Here is a 10297-nt window from a genome sequence, read left to right as displayed (position 1 = left end):
TTTTTCCATAATTCTAACTAAATAGATTCCGTCTTTGACCCCACAACTATATCATACCTTTCCAGTGGTATAATAGTTTCTTTGAACAATAATGCCACCCCTTCCTTTTTTCCTTCCCTATATTTCCTCAATACTTGGAGCCAGAAATATTAAGTTCTCAATCCTCCCCTTCATTGAGCCAGGTCTCTGTTATTGCGACTATTTGACAGTCCCATGTGATGACTTGCGCCTGCAGCTCACCCACCTTATTTACCACGCTACAAGCATTGTATATACACTCCAAGCTCATCTTAAACTGCCTCGCGTTTGACTCCTGTCTGATCACTCCTATTCTTTACTCTTATGTTAATTGTCTCTCCCAGTCCTCTGTGCACCTTGTTTCTCCTCTTTAATGCATCATTCGGGTGCATATTCCCCTGCCAATTAGTTTAAACCTCCCTCACAGCACTAGCTAACCTCCAGCGAGGACATTCCCAGCTGTGTTGAGGTGTAGCCCGTCAATTTCAGACCTGGCCTACACTCTTCTTACCTCTTCCTGATATATTCCACAGTGAGCTCTATTCTTGCTTTACAATCCCTTCTTTTATTCAGATTATCTGGCAATATGCCCATAATTTAACATTTTGACTTTCCTTTGCCAGCTCTTCCCACAGATTTTTATTGAGTACTGCCTGTAACAGCATTCAGGTACTGACCTAGTCCTGATAAACTCCTACAACTACAACATATTCAGCTTAATATGTATATGTGACCATGGCTATTCCAACTTGTGTTCCTGTTTTTACAATATAAACTTTAAAAAGTGTTTGATAAAGTGCAGCATAATATACTTGTTATCAACATTTCAGTATTAAAGGAGCAGTGGCAGTGTGGATACAAATTTGGCTATCGTATAGAAAGCAGAGAGTGCTGGTGAACGGTTGCTTTTTTTATTCATTCATGGGATGTGGGCGTTGCTGGAAAGGCCAATCTATATTGCCCATCCCTAATTGACCTTGAGAAGGTGATGGTGAGCCACTTTCTTGAACAGCTGCAGTCAGTGTGGTGAAGGTAATCACACAGTGCTGTTAGGGAGGGAGTTCCAGGATTTTGAACCACTGACGATGAAGGCACGGCGATATATTTCCAAGTCAGGGTGGTGTGTGACTTGAAGGGGAATTGGAGGTGGTGGCATTCCCATGCGCCTGCTGCCCTTGTCCTTCTAAGTGGTAGTGTTCACAGGTTTGGGAGGTGCTGTTGATGGAGCCTTGGTGAGTTGCTGCAATGCATCTTGTAGATGGTACTCACTGCAGCCATGGTATGCCGGTGGTGGAGGGAGTGAATGTTTAAGATGGTGGATGGAGTGCCAATCAAGTGGGCTGTTTTGTCCTGGATGGTGTCGAACGTATTGAGTGTTGTTGGAGATGCACTCATCGAGGCAAGTGAAAACTATTCCATTTTTACTCCTGACTTGTGCCTTTTAGATGGTGGAAAGGCTTTGGGGAGTCAGGAGATGAGTCACTTGCCACAAAATAGCCAGCTTCTGACCTGCTATTGGAGCCACAGTATTTATCTGGCTGGTCTAATTGAGTTTCTGGTTAATGGGGACCCCCAGATTGTTGCTTTTGGGGGATTCAATGATGGTAATGCCATTGAATGTGATGGGGAGGTGGTTAGACGTTCTCTTATTGGAGATGGCCATTGCATGGCACTTGTGTGGCGTGAATGTTAATTGCCACTTATCAGCCCAAGCCTGAATGTTGTCCAGGTCTTGCTGCATATGGGCATGGACTGCTTAATTATCTGAGGCGTTGCGATCATCAGTGAGCATCCCCACTTCTGACCTTAGGGTGGAAGGAAGGCCATTGATGAAGCAGTTGAAGATGGTTGGGCCTAGGACACTGCCCTGAGGAACTCCAGCAACGATGTCCTAGGCTGAGATGATTTGCCTTCAAATACCACAACCATCTTCCTTTGTGTTTGGTATGACTCCAGCCAGTGGAGAGTTTTTCCCCCTGAATCCCATTGACGTCAATTTTATTAAGGCTCCTTGATGCCATACTCGGTTAAATGCTGCCTTGATGTCAAGGACAGTCACTTTCACTTCACCTCTAGAATTCAGCTCTTGTGTCCCTGTTTGGACAAAGGCTGTAATGAGGTCTGGAGCTGAGTGGTCCTGGCAGAACCCAAACTGAGCATCGGTGAGCAGGTTATTGGTGAGTAAGTACCATTTAATAGCACTGTCGATGACACTTTCCATCACTTTGCTGATGATTGAGAGTAGACTGATGAGGCAGTAATTGGCCGGATTGGATTTTTCCTGCTCTTTGTGGACAGGACATACCTGAGCAATTTTCCACTTTGTTGGTTAGATGCCAGTGTTGTAGCTGTACTGGAACAGCTTGGCTAGAGGCACGGCAATTTCTGGAGCACAACTCTTCAGCATTACCACTGGGATGTTGTTGAGGCCCATAACATTTGCTGTATCCAGAGCACTGAGCCATTTCCTGATATCAATTTGTCACCCATGACATATTAATCTATTTACTTTCACAAACTGGTCCAAAAATGCCATCCTTAAAGTATGTAATGAGTAATAAATCCACAAAACTTTATAATGCTTTTTACTCTATATTAGAAATAATCTTTCAGATTTATTCTTCTCCCCTTATAAAACAGAAAATCCATTCTTTGTACAAACACGAATCTGGCCACATTGAACATTGGGCCTTATATTCCGATCCCTATAGGTGTGTACGTGTTGTGTACTCACGCGTAGGGCCAACAAAAGTGCTGGTTTCGTGCATGCACTGCGCATGCGCTGGAAACCGGAACTTCCGTTCCCTTGAAGGAAGGGATTCACAGGTCAAACGCATGCGCCGGATTGGCAGCGCGTAGGCCTGGAACTTCAATTTTTTTTTACAGGTTCCTCCGTGCGGGTAACGCCCTAGCAGCTGTGCATGAAAAAGCAGTCGCAAGGCCTGCTTTTAACAAGGTAAGAGGTTAATTAAGTAAAATTAAAACATTTTTTCCACAGGTTTATCATTTTAAAATACTTTAAAGAAACGTAAGTTTATTTTTAGCCCCGTTAAAAACTTCAATTAATTTTTTCAAAAATTTAAATTTTTGTTTAAAATAGTTAATTTATGTAATTTATAGTTAGCTTAAAAATGTGATGTGTTTTTTTTAATTTATTTGAAGTTTTACTTAGGTTTTGGGGCCGATCTCTATTCATAGATTTGACAGGTCTTCCTGTCAAATCTATGAAGAGAGATTCCCTGCTCCGATTGGCTCCCCATGGCCCACGTGATCCCAGGGGATGCTGCGAACTAACTTCACCGCTGGGATTCGCAAGCACTTGCACACCGGCAGCTGGAGCAGGCCCAGGGTCGGAATCCCACGCGGCCCCACAGCACAACGGCAGGCGCGCTATGTAAGTGCAGGTCGGGGGCTTGCGCCTGCGGGAAGCCTCCGACCCGAATTTCTGGCCCAAAGTCTTTGACTAGCGCAGCTGAGGCAAGGGAAGATAACCCAATATTTATGCACACTTCAATCATCCAGGGAGTCAATCTGGTTACATCATTAGTAGCTTTAGCTACAGTCATTTCACAAATAAACTCATTTAAGTTGTTTTTTTGTTTGATATTTCATCAGGAGAAATAGTTGAAATTTTAGTTGGTCAGTTTCATGAAACAGATACAATGAAACGATTGTTTAAAAATGGAGAGTACAATCTGCCAATACTGGTGCTGTCTCTATTCCGACAGGATTGCTGGAGGCAGCTACCCTTGTAGTCATTGTCGTGACTCTTCCCTTGACTCACTCCTAGTGCCCAACCCCTCCAGAACATGTGGCGAACATAATCCTGCAGCATTGATGATGCTCCCAGACTTTCAGTACGACAGATGAGCGTATTCCACAGGCACTAGTGCGACCGTACACTTAACCTACAAAAGAGCACATTCCAGTGGCACTAGTGGTACCGTACTATTACACAAGAGGTGACCTTACTCCAGTGGTACGATTGTTACACTACACTTACACTAGAGGGTATTGTAGGAATTAACGAATTCCTACGAATAACTGAGATCGACACAGGAGAGCAATTGAACAGGTCTTTACTCAAAGGAGATGCCACAGGGACTGCCTGGGCAGCCCCGTGGTTTGCGACGTGACGTCATCGTGTTTGCCCACGTTTTCCCGCGCACTTAAAGCGGCCACGCCCCGTACATGCAAACTCTATATACAAAACACAGTAATGCCTAACACAATGGTACAGGTTTAGGCTGGTGTTAGGACATGGTTAAAGGGAATTATATACAGTTATCCAGAGTCATTCAGTGGTTCTGCCACATGCGCCACCCCAGAATTCGCTTTAACGGACAAAGTCAAACGGTGAGGGGGTCTGACGAGCCTGTCAGAACGACTCCTGTACTCCTGAGGTGGAGGCTGCTGGGCGGCTGGCGGTTTGGCGGGCGGTCGCACTTGATCTACCGTAACAACGATGGGTGGTCGACCCCGTCTCGGCGGTTGTGCTGTCTCGACGGGGCGGTCGAGGTCTAAATGCGCTGGCTTTAAGCGGTCGACCGAAATGTGGTCTGGTTTACCACCGACATCTACCGTGAAGGTTTTGTCCCCTGCTTCCAACACGCAGAAGGGGCCGGCATATGGGGCCTTGAGCAGATCCCTATGTGCGTCATGGTGAATAAAAACGTATTCAGCCTTGTGAAGCTCCATGGGAACGTGTGACCTCTGCGGCCCGTGGTGCGAAGTGGGCACCGGTGCGAAACATCTGGCCGCCTCTTGGTGACTAGCAAGCTGGGCAGACGCGGACCATGGCTCTGTCGATATTGGTAGGAAGTCCCCTGGGACTCGCAGCGGCTGACCATAGGCAAGCTCCACTGATGAAGAGTGAAGGTCTTCTTTGGGGGCCGTGCGAAGGCCCAAAAGGACCCACGGTAGCTTGTCTGCCCATCCAGCGTCTTGGAGGCTGGCCCTCAGGAAGGCTTTCATTGAACGGTGGAAGCGTTCGCAGAGGCCATTCGCCTGTGGGTGGTAGGCTGTGGTGCGGTGTAATTTGACACCGAGTCCTTAGGCCACTGCATTCCAGAGTTCGGAGGAGAACTGCGGTCCCCTGTCCGACTAAATATCTGCGGGCACTCCGAAACGGGTGATCCAGGAGGAAATGAACGCCCTGGCCACGTCCGCCGAAGTAGTGGATGACAGAGGGACCGCCTCTGGCCATCTGGTGGTGCGGTCAACCATGGTCAGGATGTGTGAAAAACCATGGGTGGGTGGGAGTGGTCCTACCAGATCCACGTTGACATGGTCAAAACGTCGCTCCGGAACTGTGAAGGCGGCCAATGGAGCTTTGATGTGGCGCTGTACCTTAGCCTTTTGGCAGACCACGCAGGTGTTGGCCCAGTCGCGGACATCTTTGTGCATGCCATGCCATACGAATTTCGCTGACATCAGTTTCTGAGAGGCCTTCATTCCAGGGTGTGACAACCCATGTATGGCGTTAAACACTTTGCGGCACCAGACGACCGGCACAACAGGGCGAGGATCCTGGACGGAGACGTCACACAACAGCGTGGTACCTGCCGAATGGAACTTGACGTCGGCCAACTGGAGGCCAGTGATGGCCATTCTGTAAGCCTGGACTTCCGGGTCTGAGGCTTGGTCCGCTGCCATGAGGGCGTAGTCGATGCCCAAATGAACCGTATTGACAATCGCGCGGGAGAGACAGTCTGCCACCAGGTTGTCTTTACCGGCCACGTGCCATATATCCGTGGTGAATTCGGATATGTAGGTCAGTTGACACTGCTGTCAGACTGACCACGGTTCGGCGGTCTTGGACATGGCAAAGGTCAGCGGCTTATGGTCCACAAAGGCAGTGAAAGGACGTCCTTCCAAAAGGAACCGAAAATGGCGGATGGCCAGAAAAAGGGCGAGCAACTCCCAGTTGAACGTGCTGTATGCTGTCTCGTTCTGCTGTAGTTGATGGCTGAAGAATGCCAATGGCTGCCACGTCCCGTTCACCCACTGCTGTTGCACGGCACCGACTGCACAGTCCGACGCGTCGGTGGTGAGGGCGATGGTGGCTCCTGGCAGCAGGTGTGCCAGCATGGTGGCGTTCGCTAAGGCGCTTTTGGTGTCGGCGAACGCTCGGGCCATGTCCTCCGTCCAGTCTACCGAGTTCTTGCCAGTCTTGCCCTTACATAAGAACATAACAACATAAGAAATAGGAGCAGGAGTAGGCCAATCGGCCCCTCGAGCCTGCTCCGCCATTCAGTAAGATCATGGCTGATCTGATCCTAACCGTCAATCTACTATCACAGAACCATCTCTTGAATCTAACAGAATTAGACACACGAAATAGGAGCAGGATCAGGCTACACGGCCCCTGGGCCTGCTCCGCTACCCACAGGGCCATGTCCGATCCGAACCTAGACTCATGTCCAAATTCCTGCCCGCTCCCCGTAACCCTTAATTCCCTTTACTTCTAGGAAACTGTCTATTTCTGTTTTAAATTTATGTAATGATGTAGCTTCTACAGCTTTTTGGGGCAGCATATTCCATGGACCTACCACCCTCTGAGTGAAGTAGTTCCTCCTCATCTCAGTTTTGAAAGAGCAGCCCCTTATTCTAAGACTATGCCCCCTAGTTCTAGTTTCACCCATCATCGGGAACATCCTCCCCGCATCCACCCGATCCAACCCCTTCACAATCTTATATGTTTCAATAAGATCGCCTCTCATTCTTCTGAACTCCAATGAGTAGAGTCCCAATCTGCTCAACCTCTCCTAATATGTCCATCCCCTCATCCCCGGGATTAACCGAGTGAACCTTCTTTGTACTGACTCGAGAGCAAGTATGTCTTTTCTTAAGTATGGACACCAAAACTGTATGCAGTATTCCAGGTGCGGTCTCACCAATACCTTGTACAACTGAAGCAATACCTCCCTATTTTTATATTCTATCCCCCTAGCAATGAAAGCCAACATTCCATTGGCCTTCTTAATCACTTGCTGCACCTGCACCAGGACCCCCAGATCCCTTTGTACTTCAGTACTTTCCAGTTTCTTGCCATTAAGATAATAACTTGCTCTACGATTTTTCCTGCCAAAGTGCATAACCTCACACTTTCCAGTATTGTATTCCATCTGCCAAATCTCTGCCCACTTACTTAGCCTGTCTATGTCCCCTTGCAGGTTTTTTATGTCCTCCTCACTCACTACTTTCCCTCCCATCTCAGTATCATCTGCAAACTTTGATATGTTACACTCGGTCCCCTCCTCCAAATCGTTAATATAGATTGTAAAGAGTTGGGGACCCAGCACTGACCCCTGCGGAACACCACTAGTTACTGATTGCCAGTCTGAGAATGAACCATTTATCCCAACTCTCTGCCTTCTGTTAGATAGCCAATCCTCTATCCATGCCAGAATATTACCCCCAATCCCGTGATTTTTTATCTTAAGCAATAATCTTTTGTGTGGCACCTTGTCAAATGCCTTTTGGAAGTCTAAATACACTACGTCCACTGGTTCCCCTTTATCCACCCTATACGTTACTTCCTCAAAGAACTCCAGCAAATTTGTCAAACATGACTTCCCCTTCATAAAACCATGCTGACTTTGTCCTATTAAATTATGATTATCCAAATGTCCTGTTACTGTCTCCTTAATAATGGACTCCAAAAATTTTACCTACCACAGATGTTAGGCTAACCGGTCTATAGTTTCCAGCCTTCTGTCTACTGCCCTTTTTAAATAAGGGTGTTACATTAGCAGTTTTCCAGTCTGCCGGGACCTTTGCCGAGTCCAGGGAGTTTTGGAGAATTATTACCAATGCGTCCACAATCCCTACCGGCACTTCCCTCAAGACCCTAGGATGTAAGCCATCAGGTCCAGCTGATTTATCCGCCTTGAGTCCCATTATTTTACCAAGTACCACTTCCTTAGTGATTTTGATCGTGTTTAGCTCCTCCCCCCCTTTAGCCCCCTGTTTGTTCAGTGTTGGGATATTCTTAGTGTCTTCTACTGTAAAGACTGATGTAAAATATTCATTCAGTGTTTTTGCCATCTCCATATTTCCCACCATTAATTTCCCGGTCTCATCCTCTAAGGGACCAACATTTACTTTAGCCACCCTTTTTCTTTTTATATAACTATAAAAACTCTTACTATCTATTTTTATATTTTTTGCTAATTTACTTTCATAATCTATCTTCCCTTTCTTAATCAATCTTTTTGTTATTTTTTGCTGTCTTTTAAAGTTTTCCCAATCCTCTATCCTTCCACTAGATTTGGCTACCTTATATGCCCTTGTTTTTAGTCGAATACTATCCTTAATTTCTTTACTTAGCCATGGATGGCTGTCTTTTCTTTTACACCCTTTTCTTCTCAGTGGAATATATATTTTTTGGAAGTTGTAAAATAACTCCTTAAATGTACACCACTGATCATGTATCATCTTACCCTTTAATCTATTTTCCCAATCCACTCTACTCAATTCCGCTCTCATACCTTCATAGTCTCCTTTATTCAAGCTTAGCACGCTTGTTTGAGATCCAACCTTCTCACCCTCTAATTGAATATGGAATTCAACCATGTTATGGTCACTCATTCCAAGAGCCTGGTACAGGGGCTGCATGAGTAGTGCACAAAACGGTGGTAAAAGTTTACCATGCCTAGGAATTCCTGCAGGGCCTTTATGTTCTGTGGGTGTGGAAAAGATGTCACCGCCTCTACCTTCGATGGTAAAGGAACTACTCCCTCTGAGGTGATGCGATGCCCCAGGAAATCAATTTGGTGCAGGCCAAACTGACACTTGGCCGGGTTGATAATCAGGCCGTGTTGGCTGAGGCGTCGAGAAAGGGTGCGTAGGTGACAGGTATGTTCTTCCTTGGTAGGACTGGTGATTAGACGAAGAGGAACTTGAGGTCCCGCAGCACGGAGTCCATCAGGCGTTGGAAAGCCTGGGCTGTGTTCTTTAACCCAAACGGCATCCTTAAAAACTCGAAGAGGCCGAATGGGGTGATGACTGCAGTTTATGGACGTCTTGTGGATGAACTGGGACCTGGTGGTAGCCCCGGACGAGATCGACTTTTGAGAACACGGTGCTCCGTGCCAAATGGGCAGAGAAATCCTGGATATGGGGGATCGGGTACCGATCAGGAGTGGTGGCGTCATTTAGCTGTTGATAGTCGCCGCATGGCCGCCATCTGCCGCCAGGCTTCGGGACGATATGGAGGGGTGAAGACCAGGGACTATTCGACTGGCGAATAATCCCTAACCTTTCCATGGTTGCGAACTCCGCCTTTGCGATCGCCAGCTTGCCAGGTTCCAGGCGCCGGGCCCGCGCGTAAACCGGGGGGCCGTTGGTGGTGATGTGGTGCTCCACACCATGTTTCGTGGCTGTGGAGGAGAACGTGGGTCTTGTCAGGCTGGGGAATTCGCTGAGCAGGCGAGTGAACTCATCAGGAGTCGGGAACGCACAAGAGATGGTGCGTGACGTAGTGTTACTGCGGTAACACGGAAGAGAATTAAAAGTTGCTGCGTTGATCAGCCGCCGGTTCCTAACATCGACCAGGAGGCTGTTGGCGCACAGGAAATCCATGCCAAGGAGGGGCTGGGAAACTTTGGCCGTAACAACCTCCCAGTGAAAACGTTGCCCCCCGAGGCACAACTCCACTCGCCGTCTGCCGAAGGTCCGAATAGTTCTGCCATTGGCCGCTTCAAGGGCAGGGCCATGATTCCCCGTCTGCACATCGAGGGCGGAAGCAGGTAAAATGCTGCACTGCGCTCCGGTGTCGCACAGAAAACGACGACCGGAGAGAGTATCAGTGATGAACAGCAATTTTCCCGCATTGCCGACCGCCATCGCGGCCGCGGGGTGCCCGTTAGACCCATTCCTCGGTGGTTGCAGTGTAAGTTGTTGGTTTTTTGGGGGAAAACTGCAGGGAGGGTGGCAATGCTTCGCCTTCGCGCCGAACTGCGCATGGTAGAAACACAGCCCAGCAGGCTGACGAGCTGGGGCAGCGTCTGCAGGGGATGGGTGCCTCGTGGCGGCACAGTACTGCCGAGTTACAGCGAAAATTTTGTCAGCCTCCGCAGCAAGTGTTGCGCAGTCTTCTATTTCAGATCTGGCCAGGGCAGCTTGTACCTGTTAAGACAGTTGGCTGAGGAAAATCTCGCGGAAGAGGAAACATTCCCGTTCTGAGCCCAGGAGTGTGAGCATTTGGCTCATCAACTCTGAAGGCTTGGAGTCCCTGAGCCTGGGCATTGCGAGTAATCGATGGGCGCGCTCCGAT

The sequence above is a fragment of the Somniosus microcephalus genome, chromosome 9 (genome assembly GCF_052327205.1).
Source record: "Somniosus microcephalus isolate GS21.2 chromosome 9, FLI_Smic_1.0, whole genome shotgun sequence".
Lineage (NCBI taxonomy): Eukaryota > Metazoa > Chordata > Chondrichthyes > Squaliformes > Somniosidae > Somniosus > Somniosus microcephalus.
The sequence above is the reverse complement of the archived record's forward strand: the minus strand, read 5'-3'. Positions refer to the sequence as shown.